The sequence below is a fragment of the Bubalus kerabau genome, chromosome 14 (assembly GCF_029407905.1).
Source record: "Bubalus kerabau isolate K-KA32 ecotype Philippines breed swamp buffalo chromosome 14, PCC_UOA_SB_1v2, whole genome shotgun sequence".
In the NCBI taxonomy this organism is placed as follows: domain Eukaryota; kingdom Metazoa; phylum Chordata; class Mammalia; order Artiodactyla; family Bovidae; genus Bubalus; species Bubalus kerabau.
In genome coordinates, this window is record NC_073637.1 from 5,332,080 (window position 1) to 5,345,602 (window position 13,523).

The 13,523-nt window shown below is 47.0% G+C and overlaps 1 long non-coding RNA gene across 1 annotated transcript; it reads right to left on the minus strand.

Annotated features, from left to right (window-relative positions):
• Positions 1 to 11,615: 11,615 nt before the first annotated feature.
• On the minus strand, positions 11,616 to 13,497 carry LOC129626546 (uncharacterized). The gene is made up of 2 exons (XR_008701995.1): positions 13,100 to 13,497; positions 11,616 to 12,185 (listed from the first exon to the last, which is right to left on the minus strand). It is a non-coding gene; the product is annotated as an uncharacterized LOC129626546 (long non-coding RNA).
• Positions 13,498 to 13,523: the final 26 nt, after the last annotated feature.

Below are 13,523 nucleotides of genomic sequence, written 5' to 3' on the forward strand. Positions count from 1 at the left end.
CTGGACACTGGTAGAGACCAAATACCAGACCCCACGAGAGTATGTGAGCTGAGCTGCGTGCCTCACTACATTGTCCAGGGGAGGTTGATGTGGACGATGATGCCAGCCTTGAGCACATCTCTGGAGCACAAGGAAGTCACATGAACGTGTGGCTGAGACTCTAGGACACCTCCTCTGCCCCCCAAGCCCCCCACTCCCCACAGCGACGGCCTTAGGAGATTCTCTGTGGGCAGAAGAGTGCCAACCTAGGACCCAGGTAATAGATTGCTTTGTAAACGTGCTGGCACCAGGCACACTGGGAATGCTACGCCAAGCAGCTTCACCCAGTGTGCCTGAAAGGTAGAGGTGAAGGGGCTCCCCTAGAAGGCCACCTGCCTGGGCAGAGAGAAACCAAAGGTCAGGATCCACACCAGTTCAGGGGCAGCAGCTAACAGATTGACTGGTGCTCTGGGAGCTTGGAAAGAACAAGATTGGAGACTTACAGACAAAAGGTCCTGGGGAAGGGGTTTGTGGGTGAACTTGCCAGAATGAGGAGAGGTGAAGGTAAGTGTACCCTGTATGCATGCCCACCTAAGGGCCCCTACATGGGAGGCCTCTGGTAAACAAGCGGCAGGGTGCCTCACTTGTGCACGTCAGATGTTCCCTGTCTGCAGCCACTCTGGCATTGCCCAGTGCTTGCTCCGTTGAGCTTACATATAGTGGCCATGGCCCCATCTGGAACTGATGAAGGAAGGATATCATTATGGACCTTCCATCTTTCTGCTCTGTCATTCTTGGAATGTTGGTTTTAGTCTTCATGTTCATTGCCTCATGGTTCCAAAAGGGCTGCTGCTGTTCCAGACTTCACTGCATTAGACAGGAATAAGGGGAAAGGGCCACAAGCAAAAGGCTTTTTCTTCATTAGGTCTCAAGCCTTTGTCTTTTTCCAAAGGAAGAGAAGATCTCCTTAGGGGTCTTCTTCTTCCATCTATTTGTCAGAATTGATTCACCCTGAGACCAATTACTGTCTGAAGAGAAGGAGGCTGCTAGGATTGCTTTATACCAATTAAGATTTAACCCCTAGGGCTATCTTCCTGTGATCAAAGGATATCTGATCCCCATTGACAAAAATTGAGGGACATGGGAGGTGAGGTTTGAGGCAAAGAATGATTGTAGATTAGAGAACAACCAGTATCTGCCAAAGTTGGCAACATTTAAAATTCTGGAGATTTCACTTGTACATCTATCTCGAAGAGTGGGAAGGTCAGGGGACATGACCCCACATTGCTTCATGGCAGAGTTGGTGGCTGTCATTAGATGAGTCACATGCTCTTGGGTTTGCCACAGTTCCCACCACTCTCTATCACTCACCTGTCTGCTTTATCATCTCCGCTGCCTGCTTGACTCCGGGGAGCATTTGCCTTTGTGATCCCAGACTTAGGACACTGTTTTAGAGCCATCTGTTTGTGCATATGTTTCTCCCACTGGACTGGCACAGTGTTTGGCTTGTAAGATGTAAATAAGGTGGAAAAGAAAGAACCCCTTCCTAATAAGCCAAGCTATCACATTGCGTGAGAGAAGTGGTAAAGGCTTTCCCATCACAAGGACCTCAATTACTAAATTACTAGCTCCCCCAGTCTGCCTGTCATGTTCCTCCCCTGTAAGCTAAGGGTGATCACACCTGCTCCCCGAGCATCACTGAGATGCTTGTCTGATATACAGAGAAGCTTGTGTAATATAAACCTTATATGCATAAAAAGCCCCAGGCAAAAAACCCAAACAAACAAACAAATAAGTTCCCTGTGCCTTCTCCAAGAAGGAGGAAAACTGAAGTTGAAATAAATTTGGAATGGGATTAGGCAGGAAGATTTTTTTAAAGCTGAAACTACATTTTATTTTGCTTTGCATGGCTGAAAGTGCTTAATAAATATTGAATAAAGATAATAATGATCACTTAGCTCAATAGAATATAATTATACAAATTGTAAAAATATAATTATGCCAGGCTGTCATTACAGATAATGGCCTGAATACAGGGCTAATGTGGGCAAACCAGAGCCCACCATGGTGACGGTTGCCAGCAGGCAGGCAGCTTGCAGGGCTGCTCCAGAGATTCCTGTGGGGAGCGGAGGGGAGGGGGCTGGTGTCTGGTGGCGGGGGGTGGGGGGCAGTCTGGGCCCAGAGGAGAGGCTGGCAGTCCAGCGTAGAGTAGTGGGAAGTCATCAGAGAGTTTCCAGCAGGAAAGTGACAAGAGCTGACATATACTTTTCTGGGGGTAAAATTTTTATTATGGCAAAATATAAAATTTACCTCTTGAACCTTTTCAGGTGTGCAGTTCAGTAGCATTCAGTGCATGCACCCTGTTGTGTAGCCGTCATCGCCATCCATTTTCAGGGCCTTTTCATCTTCCTGAAAAAAACTCTGTCCCCATCAAACACCCACTCGCCACCCCGTCTCCCTTCAGCCCCTACCCCCACCATGCTACTTTCTGTCTCTATGATCAAGCCTACACAAGGTCCCTTATATAACTGGAATAACACAGCATTTGTCCTGTTGAGACTGGCTTAGTTCACTGAGCATAATGACTTCAAGGTTATTCTCAAAGTCAGAACTTCCTTCCTTTTTAAGACAGTAATATTCCATTGCATGGATGGAATTTGGTTTATCTGTCCAAGGGTGCCTGGGTGGATTTCACCTTTTGACTGTTGTAAATAATGCTGCTATGAGCATGGGTGTTCAAATATCAGTTCCAGTCTCTGCTTTTAACTCTTGAGTACCCAGAAGTGAAGTTGCTGGCTGTTGTTGTTTAGTCACTAAGTCATGTCTGACTCTTTGTGACCCTGTGGACTGCAGCACACCAGGCTTCCCTGTCCTTCACTGTCTCCTGGAGTTGCTCAAATTCATGTCCATTGAGCCACTGATGCTGTCTAACCATCTCATCCTCTGCTGCCCACTTCTCCTTTTGTCTTCAATCTTTGCTAGCATTAGGGTCTTTTCCAATGAGTCGGCTCTTGGCAATGAGTGGCAAAAGTATTGGAGCTTCGGCTTTAGCATCAGATGTGGGTGGGGAAGAGAAAAGGAATCAAGAATGATTCCTTGGTTGTGGATTAGAGCAAATGGTGGTGCCTGTTTCTGGGATGGAAAGAATGGAGAAGGGACAGGTTTGGAGGCAGGAATGTCCAGAGTTCCCTTGAGAGCACAGATACCTGGGAGACAGCCAGCAGGAAAGAATGGCAGCCACACCGTGGACACCCAGGCTTGGGGCCCAGGGGAGACTGCAGGGCTTGGAGGAGGAATGAGTCTCAGGACTGGGTGGGTGACCTGTGGAGCCTGGAGACTGGCTGGGCAGTGAAGGAAAGAGAGTAGCTAGAGAAGAGAGGTCCAGGGAGTCAGCCCACCTGGTTTTTCCACGCTTGGGGCCTGGAGGAGGAGGAGCTAGCAAAGGTGGCTGTAAGCTCCTGGGGAGATTATGCCCAAGCATGGAAATCTCAGCAAACCCAGGGGCTGGGGTGCACACAGAGCTGGTGCCCTGCGGCTGCAGGAGGAGCCGGGGCCGCAGGGGAGCATCCTCCTTAGCCTTGGGAAGCCCCAGCCCCCCATGAAGCCCACTTCTGGCCCACCGCTCTCCACAGCACCCTGATATGTCCCTTCTTCCTTCCCTTCTTCCCCCTTGAAGGGTTTCCTAACTGCCTCGCCTGTGTGCCCGTCCCTTCTGGGTCACCCCATGTGGGGTGTCCCTGTCCAAGGAGCTAGAGCTGGCAGAGCCCTTGCAGACTGCCAGCATGTGTTTTTTTAATATAAATAATCTTTATTTATTTACTTTTCCGTTTATTTTTGGCCGTGCTGGGTCTTCGCTGTGGTGCCTTTTCTGTGATTGCGGCAAGCAGGGGTTACTGTCTATTGCAGTGCACGGGCTTCTCATTGCTGTGGCTTCTCTTGTTGCTGAGCTCAGGCTCTAGGGCCTTTGGGTCCAGTAGTTGCAGCTCCCAGGCTCTCAAGCACAGGCTTAATAGTTGTGGCTCATGGGCCTCGTAGCTCCACGGCATGTGGGATCTTCCCAGACCAGGGATTGAACCCATGTCTCCTGCATTGGCAGGTGGATTCTTTACCACTGAGCCGCCAGGGAAGCCCCCTGTCAGTGTGTTTAATTCATCTCTGTTTTCCCAGCGCCCAGTATGGAGCCTGGAATGTGGATCTCTAGACAGACAGAAGAAGGGGTAATTTTAAGATTGTGTTTTTCATTACTGTTCTAAGTTCTGTACCCTGATCCTGTACAATATGTGTGCTTATTAAGAATAACAAAAGATTTTAAAACACCCAGAGAAGTGGAAGTGGAATAAACATTGGCTTAGAATTGATAACAAAATGGCAAAAGCAAAGTGCCTTCACACATGCATTCGATAGGGTGGAGGGGTGCCCTTGGTAAGCAGCACTGGGCCAGGGGTCGAGGATGCCGCTCTGCACAGAGAGGCACGGCTGTGGTCTCCAGTGTTGGAAAGAGTGTACAGTCATTGCCCCCGCCCCGCCTCCCGCTGCTGCTGATGAGTTGCATGGTACAGACTCTTTGGAGAACAGGTTGGCAGTCCTTAAAAAGTTATTACACGTGACCCAGCAGTTCCAGTCCCAATATTTACCCAAAGAAATGAATGCTTATGTCCACACAGATGATTGTCCCTGAATGTCCGTATCAGCTTTACTCATAATGACTAAAGATGGAAACAACCCAAATGTCCACGAACAGATGGAGCGTAACAAATGGTGGCACGTCCATGCAAGGGACTCAGCAACAAACAAAGAACCGCTAAGACACGCAGCAACCTGGACGAGTCTCGAAAGCATTATGCGAAAGAAAAGAAGCCAGACGCAGAAGGGGACATGCTGCATGCCTCCACCTATCTGAGATTCCAGGCCAGGCAAAGTGAATTTACGCTGACAGAAAACAGACCCTCAGTGGCCTGCCAGGGTGTGGACGGGGCTGACCGCAGGAGGCACGGTGGAAAGGAACTGTAATTTGATTGTGATGGTTGGTTACAAGGGTGTATGTTTGCCAAAATTCATTAAACTGCACACTTAAAATGGATGCCTTTTATCATATGAAATTATATCTTGATGAAGTTGGTTTTTTAAAAAAGGAAAGACTCTTATGGAGCCAGTGTGGGCAGAAGATGTAATTCAAGCAACGGCAGCTATGCACACAGTCAGGAACTGTGGTCAGGGTCCTGAGAAAAGTGCACCCCACAGAGGGAGCCCCAAAAAGCAAGAGGCCGAGACACCACACTTGGGGGAGGCAAAGTGAGTTTCGCAGTAGGGATGACTCTGACCCGGAACTCAGCATCCTTCCTTTTTTTTGGCCACGTGTCACGCCGTACTGGATCTTAGCGCCTGACCTGGGATTGAAACTGTGCCCCCTGCAGTGGCAGCGCCGACTGGCCCGCCAGCAAGTCCCACTCAGCATCCTTCTGGTCATCATCACAGGCCATCTTTTTCTTTCTCAAAAGCAACACTTCCTGAGTTTAGAGGAAAATGAGAGGAAGACCCACCACGCTACCTCACACAGATCTTGGCCGCTGCCCCTCCAGACCTTCTGCCTGGAGCTGGGCCTTGAGGCAGAACGGGAAGGAGTTCCCCAGCTGCCTAGAGAGGGAAAGGCAAGCTGGGCAGAAGGAACAGCCTATGTGAAGCCGGGGTGCGAAGTATACTCCAGGCAGAAGCTCCACTAGAAGCCATGCTCCCGAGGCTGCCTGGGCTAAGGCCCACATTGGAGAGGACAGGTCAGGCTCTCAGCTTCGGTTGGGGCTGTAAGGAGGGAGTGGCCAGGACCCAAATTCCTGATGGTGGGAGGTGGGGAGGGGATGGAAAGGGGTTTAGGGTCTCGCTTTGATGTGGAAATCTTACCATCATCCCCATGGGTCCATGCCCTCCCTCGGGCATACAGAATTTACCTCTTGATTCACAAACCACAAAACTCTTCATTCCACCATCAGCAATTAGGCTTAGAAATAATTGGGGGAATCATGTCCCCCAGGGCACTCATGTGTTGCCCACATGGCCTGATTCCTCTCCAGACGGGCCTGCTGTCTCTGGGTCACTAACACCCCTATTGTCTCTCTCCTTTTTGTGTCTCTCATCAGAACCCAGCACTTTTCTGGGTCTGGGTTATGGGCAAGCTGGAAACAGCATGGCTTGTTTTGTGGGTGGGCCCTAGGTGGGCCAAAAGGAGACAGCTGGGGATCTGTCCTGCTGAGAGCGCGTGTGAGGTCGGGGGGTTTCTCCTTCAGTGAGGGTTGTATGGAGCTTTCAGTCACTCACAGATCAGCCTGCACTGTGAACCTTCTACCCCAGCTCCTGGGAACTGAACTCAGCCCAGCAGGAGGGATTTGCAAAGCTCTTGACCTCAGACCTAGAAACCTGCTCCAGGATCTGAATGCCTTTCAGTGCAGCGTCCTCAGGGGCCCTAGCCCTTCCTGACCCCACCAGTGGCCTCTGGGAGCACTTTTGAAAAAAAATTTTAATTAATTCATTTTTAGCCACACAGCTTATGTAATCTTAGTTCCCCGACCAGGGATTGAACCCAGGCCTCTGGCAGTGAAAGCCCAGAGTCTTAACCACTGGACTTCTAGGGAATTCTCTGGGAGTGCTTTTTGTCCTGCTGCTCATTTGGGTGCTCATTTTATTATTTCCCAGGAAGGAGTTTTTTTGGAGAAGGAAATGGTAACCCACTCCAGTGTTCTTGCCTGGAGAATTCCATGGACAGAGGAGCCTGGCAGGCTACATACAGTCCATGGGGTCCCAAAGAGTTGGACATGACTGAGTGACTATCACTCAGGGAGGGGTTTGCTGGTCTGTGAGGCAAGGGGCAGGTTGCTCTGGCTCTCTGCCCACTCCACCCCCCAGCCATAAAAGAACAGCCCCCACTGAAGCCTGGTATGAGGATCTAGAGAGTCAGCCCCAGTGCCTGGCACAGAGCAGGCGGTAGATAAATATCTTATATTTTGCCCTGTGATTAAGCAGCTGAGTGTTTGCATATGTCTTGGTTTGTATAGAAGGTCCTGGTTTACATCTTTTGAGTCAGAGTGGTAATTAACAACTCCACCTCTCACTCTCAAAAGTGTCCTAACTAGGCTGAAAAATGATATTGTTACCATAGCATGAGCCAACCACCTTGATCCTTTCTCATCTCAGAAGGAAAAGGAAGAGAGCTTGCTTTATGTCGTTGTATAGATTGGGAGTGAGCCAGCATCCCACAGAGAGGGGTTCCAGATAGGCAGATGGCTTTCAGGGCTGGGCTGGGGTGTTAGAGGACACATCAATCAAGTTTACATTCCTTATGAGGCAAGATGCTTAAGCCTTTAGGGTAATCCTTGCTTTTTTTCCTTTTTAAAGAAGTCTTTTGAACAATATATATATACATATATATATATTGTATACATTGTAACAATATATATAATATATATATATTGTATAATATATAGTATATATTGTAACAATATATATACATATATAGTATATATTGTAACTATATATATACATATATAGTATATATTGTAACTATATATATATAATGTATATATTGTAACTATATATATATACAACAATATATATATATTGTGTATATTGTTACAATATATATCCATATATATAATATATATAATATGTATACAATATATGTCCATATATATGTATATACACACACATACACATATATGTACACATAACTATATATTGGTTTTTTTTTGGTAAGAATATCTCTCTTGGGACTCCTGTGCCTTAGTTTCAAGCAACAAGCAAACACGCAGGGAAGTCCAGCTAACACGGTGAGCACACTCAGGAAAAGTCAGCCGGGGGCAGAGGCGGCACCGTGGCCCCCTAAGGGTTGGGAGGGCCATGTCAGCATCTCAGGCACCTGTGTCATCAGGTACCCATCTTCCCTTGGGGTCTGAAGGAGGCCTGAGCCCCAACACAGGGGATGTGAACGCCACGAGACGGCACAGAACTCTCTTCAGCCTAGAATCGTGTCGGCTCAGTGTGGTCACCCTGTGGGAGGTCCTGCTGATCAGAGGCTCTCAGGGTGATTTTCAGAGGGTTTCATTAATAAGGATGATGAGATGAAGCAGTGGTTCCTTAATGAGCAAGGCTTCTGTAGAAAGGCTTTCAGACACACCTCGGGGGTTCAACTGCTCCGACTTACTGAATGGCTCTCTTGTGTTTGTATCTGAGGCCTCCAAAGGCCTTTGATCCAAGAACTCTGCCCCTGAAAATGTCTCTAAGGAAATCAGCTGAAATTTTGAAGGATCACTGTGCACAAAGATGTTCATAACCGTATGGTTTATGACAGTGAGAGTGGGACAGTTCAGCTGTCCAGTGATAGGTATTGGGTTAAGCACACTGTGGTGTAGCCTTGACAGCTTCAAGTACTGTCATGCCCTCCACTACCTCTTCCCATTAATCTGGCTGAATTTGTTTTTAGGTGGGGTATGGGGGAGAAAATGGAATTGTTAATGTCAGAAATAAAAACTTCATGTAAAGTCTTTGGAAATGAGGTGTACCCATAACTGGCAATAGCATGGGAAATGCTTTTGTTAAACAAGAGCAAGGCTCTGACATCATACACACTGTGATCATAACCAGGTTGGCTGGAAACTTGGGGCCGAAAAAGCTTTGGGGAAAAATTTTTCCATGATTACCCCCAAATTTCTGCGTGAGTTCAATATTATTGAATTGTTAGGTAGTTAGAATAGTAAAAAGGAGTCCAGAATGGCGGTGGCTAAAAGACAAGGAAGGGAAAAGCCCGTGAAAATAGAACAAAGGAGGGTCCAAGGACCCGAGTGAGGACCTCAGGTAAAGCAAACAGCTCTCCTGGCCAGCCCAGTTTGCATAGGGCAGGCCCAGGGGAGGAAAAACATAAAAAGAGGAGCCAAAATTGGGCCGGGGACCTCTTTTCTCTTCTCTCTTTTGGGTCGACATGCCCTCATGCCTCGAGGATGTATTTTCCTTTACTTTCTAAATGGAGCTGTAATACTGGTCTGTCCGAGGGCCGTAACACTGGTCTGTCTGAGGGCTGTAATGCTGGTCTGTCCGTCGCTTCAAATTTTTATTGCGACGGAACCGAGGAAAATTACAAACTCCCCCGATAGAATTAACTGGACATATTAAAATTCTTTACTGCTATATATCACAGAGAACTATATTCAACATCCTATGATAAACCACAGTAGAAAAGAATAGTAAAAATGTATATATATATATGACTGAATCGCTTCGCTGCACAGCAGTAATTAGCACAACATTGTAAACCAACTCTACTTCAATTTAAAAAAATAATAAAAATTAGCACATTTATAGTCATGTAATAGAAACTTCTAGTAATTTTGCATCATGGCTTTGAAAATGTCTTTAAAAGACAAATGAAATATGTTCAGTAAATGAAAAAAAAAGAATATGTCTTTAAATTAAAACACACATGAGACAAAGTTGTGTATGGTGGTGAAAATGGGACAAGGGGTTCGCAGGAGCCTTGTCGCCTTGTGAGGTCCTGAGGAGCAACAGCCCAGGATTTGCTAATTCAGTGACTTAAAAAACTACCTCCAGTAACGAGTGTCAACTCTTGTTATAGCTTCCCAGGTGGCTCAGTGGTAAAAAGTCCACCTGCTAATGTAGGAGGCTCAGGTTCAATCCCTGGGTTGGGAAGATCCCCCTAGAGAAGGAAGTGGCGACCCACTCCAATGTTCTTGCCTGGGAAATCCCATGGACAGAGGAACCTGGTGGGCTACAGTCCATAGGATCGAAAAAGAATCAGACACGACTGAGTGACTAAACAAAAACAGTATCATAAAGCAAACCAAGCAGTCGTGCTCTAGCGGTGAGGTTGCCAAGCCCTACTCCAGGGCCCTTCTGTGAAATGGTGACGTCCCTCGACCGCCATGTGGGACCCACTCGCCGACCCTGCAGCTGGCCGTGCCCCACCACATCCCTGGGCGTGTTCCTGAACCCTGTTGCCTCCTGTGTCCTCACCTGTAAAATGAGATTCACACGTCCCTAGTGGAGAGACAGCTGTGTAGCCTCTACCCCCCAGGTGCCCAGCTCTTACCTGTGCTGATGTGTCCCCTCCAGAAAGATGACCCTCTCTCTCTCACCAGCCCTGGGGTGAGAGAAGGCATGGACACCTTGCCTGGAATCACGTGACACAGAACAGGTGGGATTAGGATTCAAATTCAGGGCTCCCTGACTCGGAAGATGGTTCCTTCTGCTAGGTGAGTCTTCTTGTTCTTTCTTCGTCTTTTTTGGACTCACTCACAAGCTACAGTCTGTGTAAGTTGGCTCCTGGAACACCCCCTTCTCTTTTCTGAACTGCAGCCATAAGGCCCACACCTCCACTGAGGAAAGTTTAGAAATTAAAAAAGTTTTTCTATATCCCTCCACTATCCCAGCCCCATGATTTTCACTTGTGTAAATTCCCTCCCAAGTGTTTACCACGTGCACATGTATTTTATGTGTTGCCTTCTTGCCCTTTGCCCAATTCAGCATCCTGCATGTTTGCTTGATGTTAAAGTATTTCTCTTGCTCCTTTTGGACTTCCTGGTGGCTCAGATGGTAAAGAATCTTCCTGCAATACAGGAGACCTGGGTTCAGTCCCTGGGTGGGGAAGATCCCCTGGAGAAGGGAATGGCTACCATTCCAGTACTCTTGCCTGGAGAATTCCCTGGATAGAGGAACCTGGCAGGCTAGAGTCCATGGGGTTGCAAAGAGTCGGACTCATCTGAGCACACACACACAGAAGTAGAGATCAGGGAAGAAACAGCTTTTAAAGCTGAAACTGTTTCTTTCAATCAACAATCATGTGAAAAATCCCAGGGCCACAGTGCCTGAGAACATTCTTCTTTGAGTTACTAAATTGATCCACCCAAGGCTGCCTTCAGAAACCATCTCCTCCCATCTTATGAAATGAACTACCTGCGTTTTAGTGAGAAACCCTTCAACATCGAGACAGAAGAACACAGGGTCCAGGCTTAGCTATGAATTTTCTGTGGAAATAACACTTTTTTTTTAGTGCTCTCTCTTAAATCTCTATTGAAGATATTGACTGAAGTAGATTTATTTCAGGAGTGGAAAAATAAGAGCACAAATTCACCCAGACCCAGGCTCTGGAGAGCTGCCGCCCAGCTGCTCCAGGAGGATGCAGGGCTGTCTGGGCATCAGGAGGTGCCTCTGGATAGAAGTGGATGTGTCTGCTGTATGTCTACTAGTTGTTCCTTACATGGTGTGATCGACTGAACTATGACCTCCAGAGAGACTGCTGCCCGATCCTGGGAACCTGTAAATACGTGAGCCTGTGTGGCAAAGGGGAACTCTCACTGCAGATTAAGTCAGGCTTGCTCATCAACTGATATTAACATAGGGAGATTATCTGATATTAACCATGTGCCCAATGTAATCACAAGGGTCTTTAAAGGCGGAAGGAGGACTCACGAGGCAGACCTCAGAGGGTTCAATTCAGTTCCACTCACTGTAGTCAAGCAGATATTGTGGTAAAGTGCGTCACATGAATTTTTTGGTTTCCCAGTGCATATAAAAATTATGTTTATGCTGTAAAAGCCTATTAAGTGTATAGTAGTATTATGTCAAAAAGGGTACATGTCTCAGTTTAGAAATGCTTTATTGCTAAAAAGTGCTAACTATCATCCGAGTCTTCAGCAAGTCATAATCCTTTTTGCTGGTGCAGCTCACTGACCATGGTACTGGCGGCTGAAGGTTGGGGTGCCTGTGACCATTTTTTCCAACAAGACAGCATAGAAGTTTGCTGCACTGATTGACTCTTCCTTTCACGAACAAGTTCTCTGTAGCAGGCAACGCTCCTTGAAGACTTTTACCCATAGCAGAGGTTCTTTCAAAACTGGAGCCAGTCCTCTCAAACTCTGCCATTGATTTATCAACTAAGTCTATGTCATATTTTAAATTCTTTGTTGTCATTTCAATATCTCACTAAGTGTGCTGTCTTGTATGGGAGCAGTTCGTGGTGCCCCAAAACAGTTATGGTCGTAACGCCCAAGATCACTGATTGCAATCATAGTGAATATAATAATAATGAAAAAGCTCAAAATATCTGGGGAATTACCAAAATGGGACACAGAGATACAAAGTGATAAAATGCTGTTAGAAAAATGGTGCCAATAGGCTTGTTCTATGCAGGGTTGCCACAGACCTTCAATCTGTAAAAAAAGAAAAAAAAAAAAGCAACATTTGCAAAGCATAATAAAGAGAAGCACACACACACAAAGAAGTGTGCCTGTCAAGATCATAGAGGCAAGCTGAATGGTGTTTGCCAGCTGTGATGACCTTGAGGGGTGGGATTGGGGGCAGCCTCAAGACGGTGGGGATATATATATATATAATTATGACTGATTCAACGGACATGAATTTGAGCAAACTCCTGGAGATAGTGAAGGACAGGGAAGCCTGGAGTACTGCAGTCCATGATGTCGCAAAGAGTCAGACAAGACTTAGTGACTGAACAACAGCAAATGATTGATTCACATTGTTGTATGGTGAAAACCAACATAACAGTGTAAAGCAATTATCCTGCAAAAAAAAAAAGAATGGTGTTTGCCAGGGTAGGAGGCATGGGAAGTTAGTGTTTAATGAGTATGGAGTTTCAGGGTTGCAAGATGAAAAGAGTTGGGAGCTGGATGGGGGCGATGGCTGTACAGCACTGAATACACCCAGTGCCTCTGAGCTGCACACTCAGAAATGGTTATATACTAAAAGCTACTGACCTGCACACTTTAAAATGGTGCATTTTATTTCTTTATTTGCTGTCCTCCACGGCATGTGGGATCTTAGTTTCTGACTAGGGGCTGAGCCCCCTTTAATGGAAGTATGGTGTCCCAACTACCTGATCACCAGGAAAGTCCCACTACATTTTATTTATGTGAATCATAGCTCAAAAAATTTTTTTTTCTTAAAAAAAAGGGGGTCTGAGACAACAATCCCTTTTTCCTGTCTCTGGGTTTGCTATATAAGGATGTGATGCCTGGTGTTGCTGCAGCCATCTTGCAACCACGAGGGACACTGGTCATGCAGACAGAAGCCAAGCACAAAAATGGGAGGCCCCTGAAATACTGACCTACACCCAACTTTTGTAATGTGATGTAGTGGAGGTCCCGACTGTCAAAGCCAGTTGTAGGCTCTTCTGTTCCTTATAGCAGAGAGGATCCCTCCCCAGAGTCCTGAGCACACCGTGCACCATCAGGGGCCTCTCCCACCTCACGAGCAAGTCTCACTGCCAGGGGCTGGGAGGAAGCAACGTGCTCTCCTTGTTTTGCTCCTGCTATGTCTCCTCTGCTCCTCTTCCATCCACACCTTCACCCACCTTGAAGACAACACTGCCTTCTTGGTTGGCCCATCTGGCCTCTATGAGGCTCTGTTAAGGCCCAGGAATAGAGCTAAGCATCCCTCTCCCCCTTCCTGGGAGCATGGCCTGGGCCTGATTTGTTAGGCCTCCTTGCAGAGACTAGCTCAGGCCCTGGCACTTAACTTGTCCCCAGGAA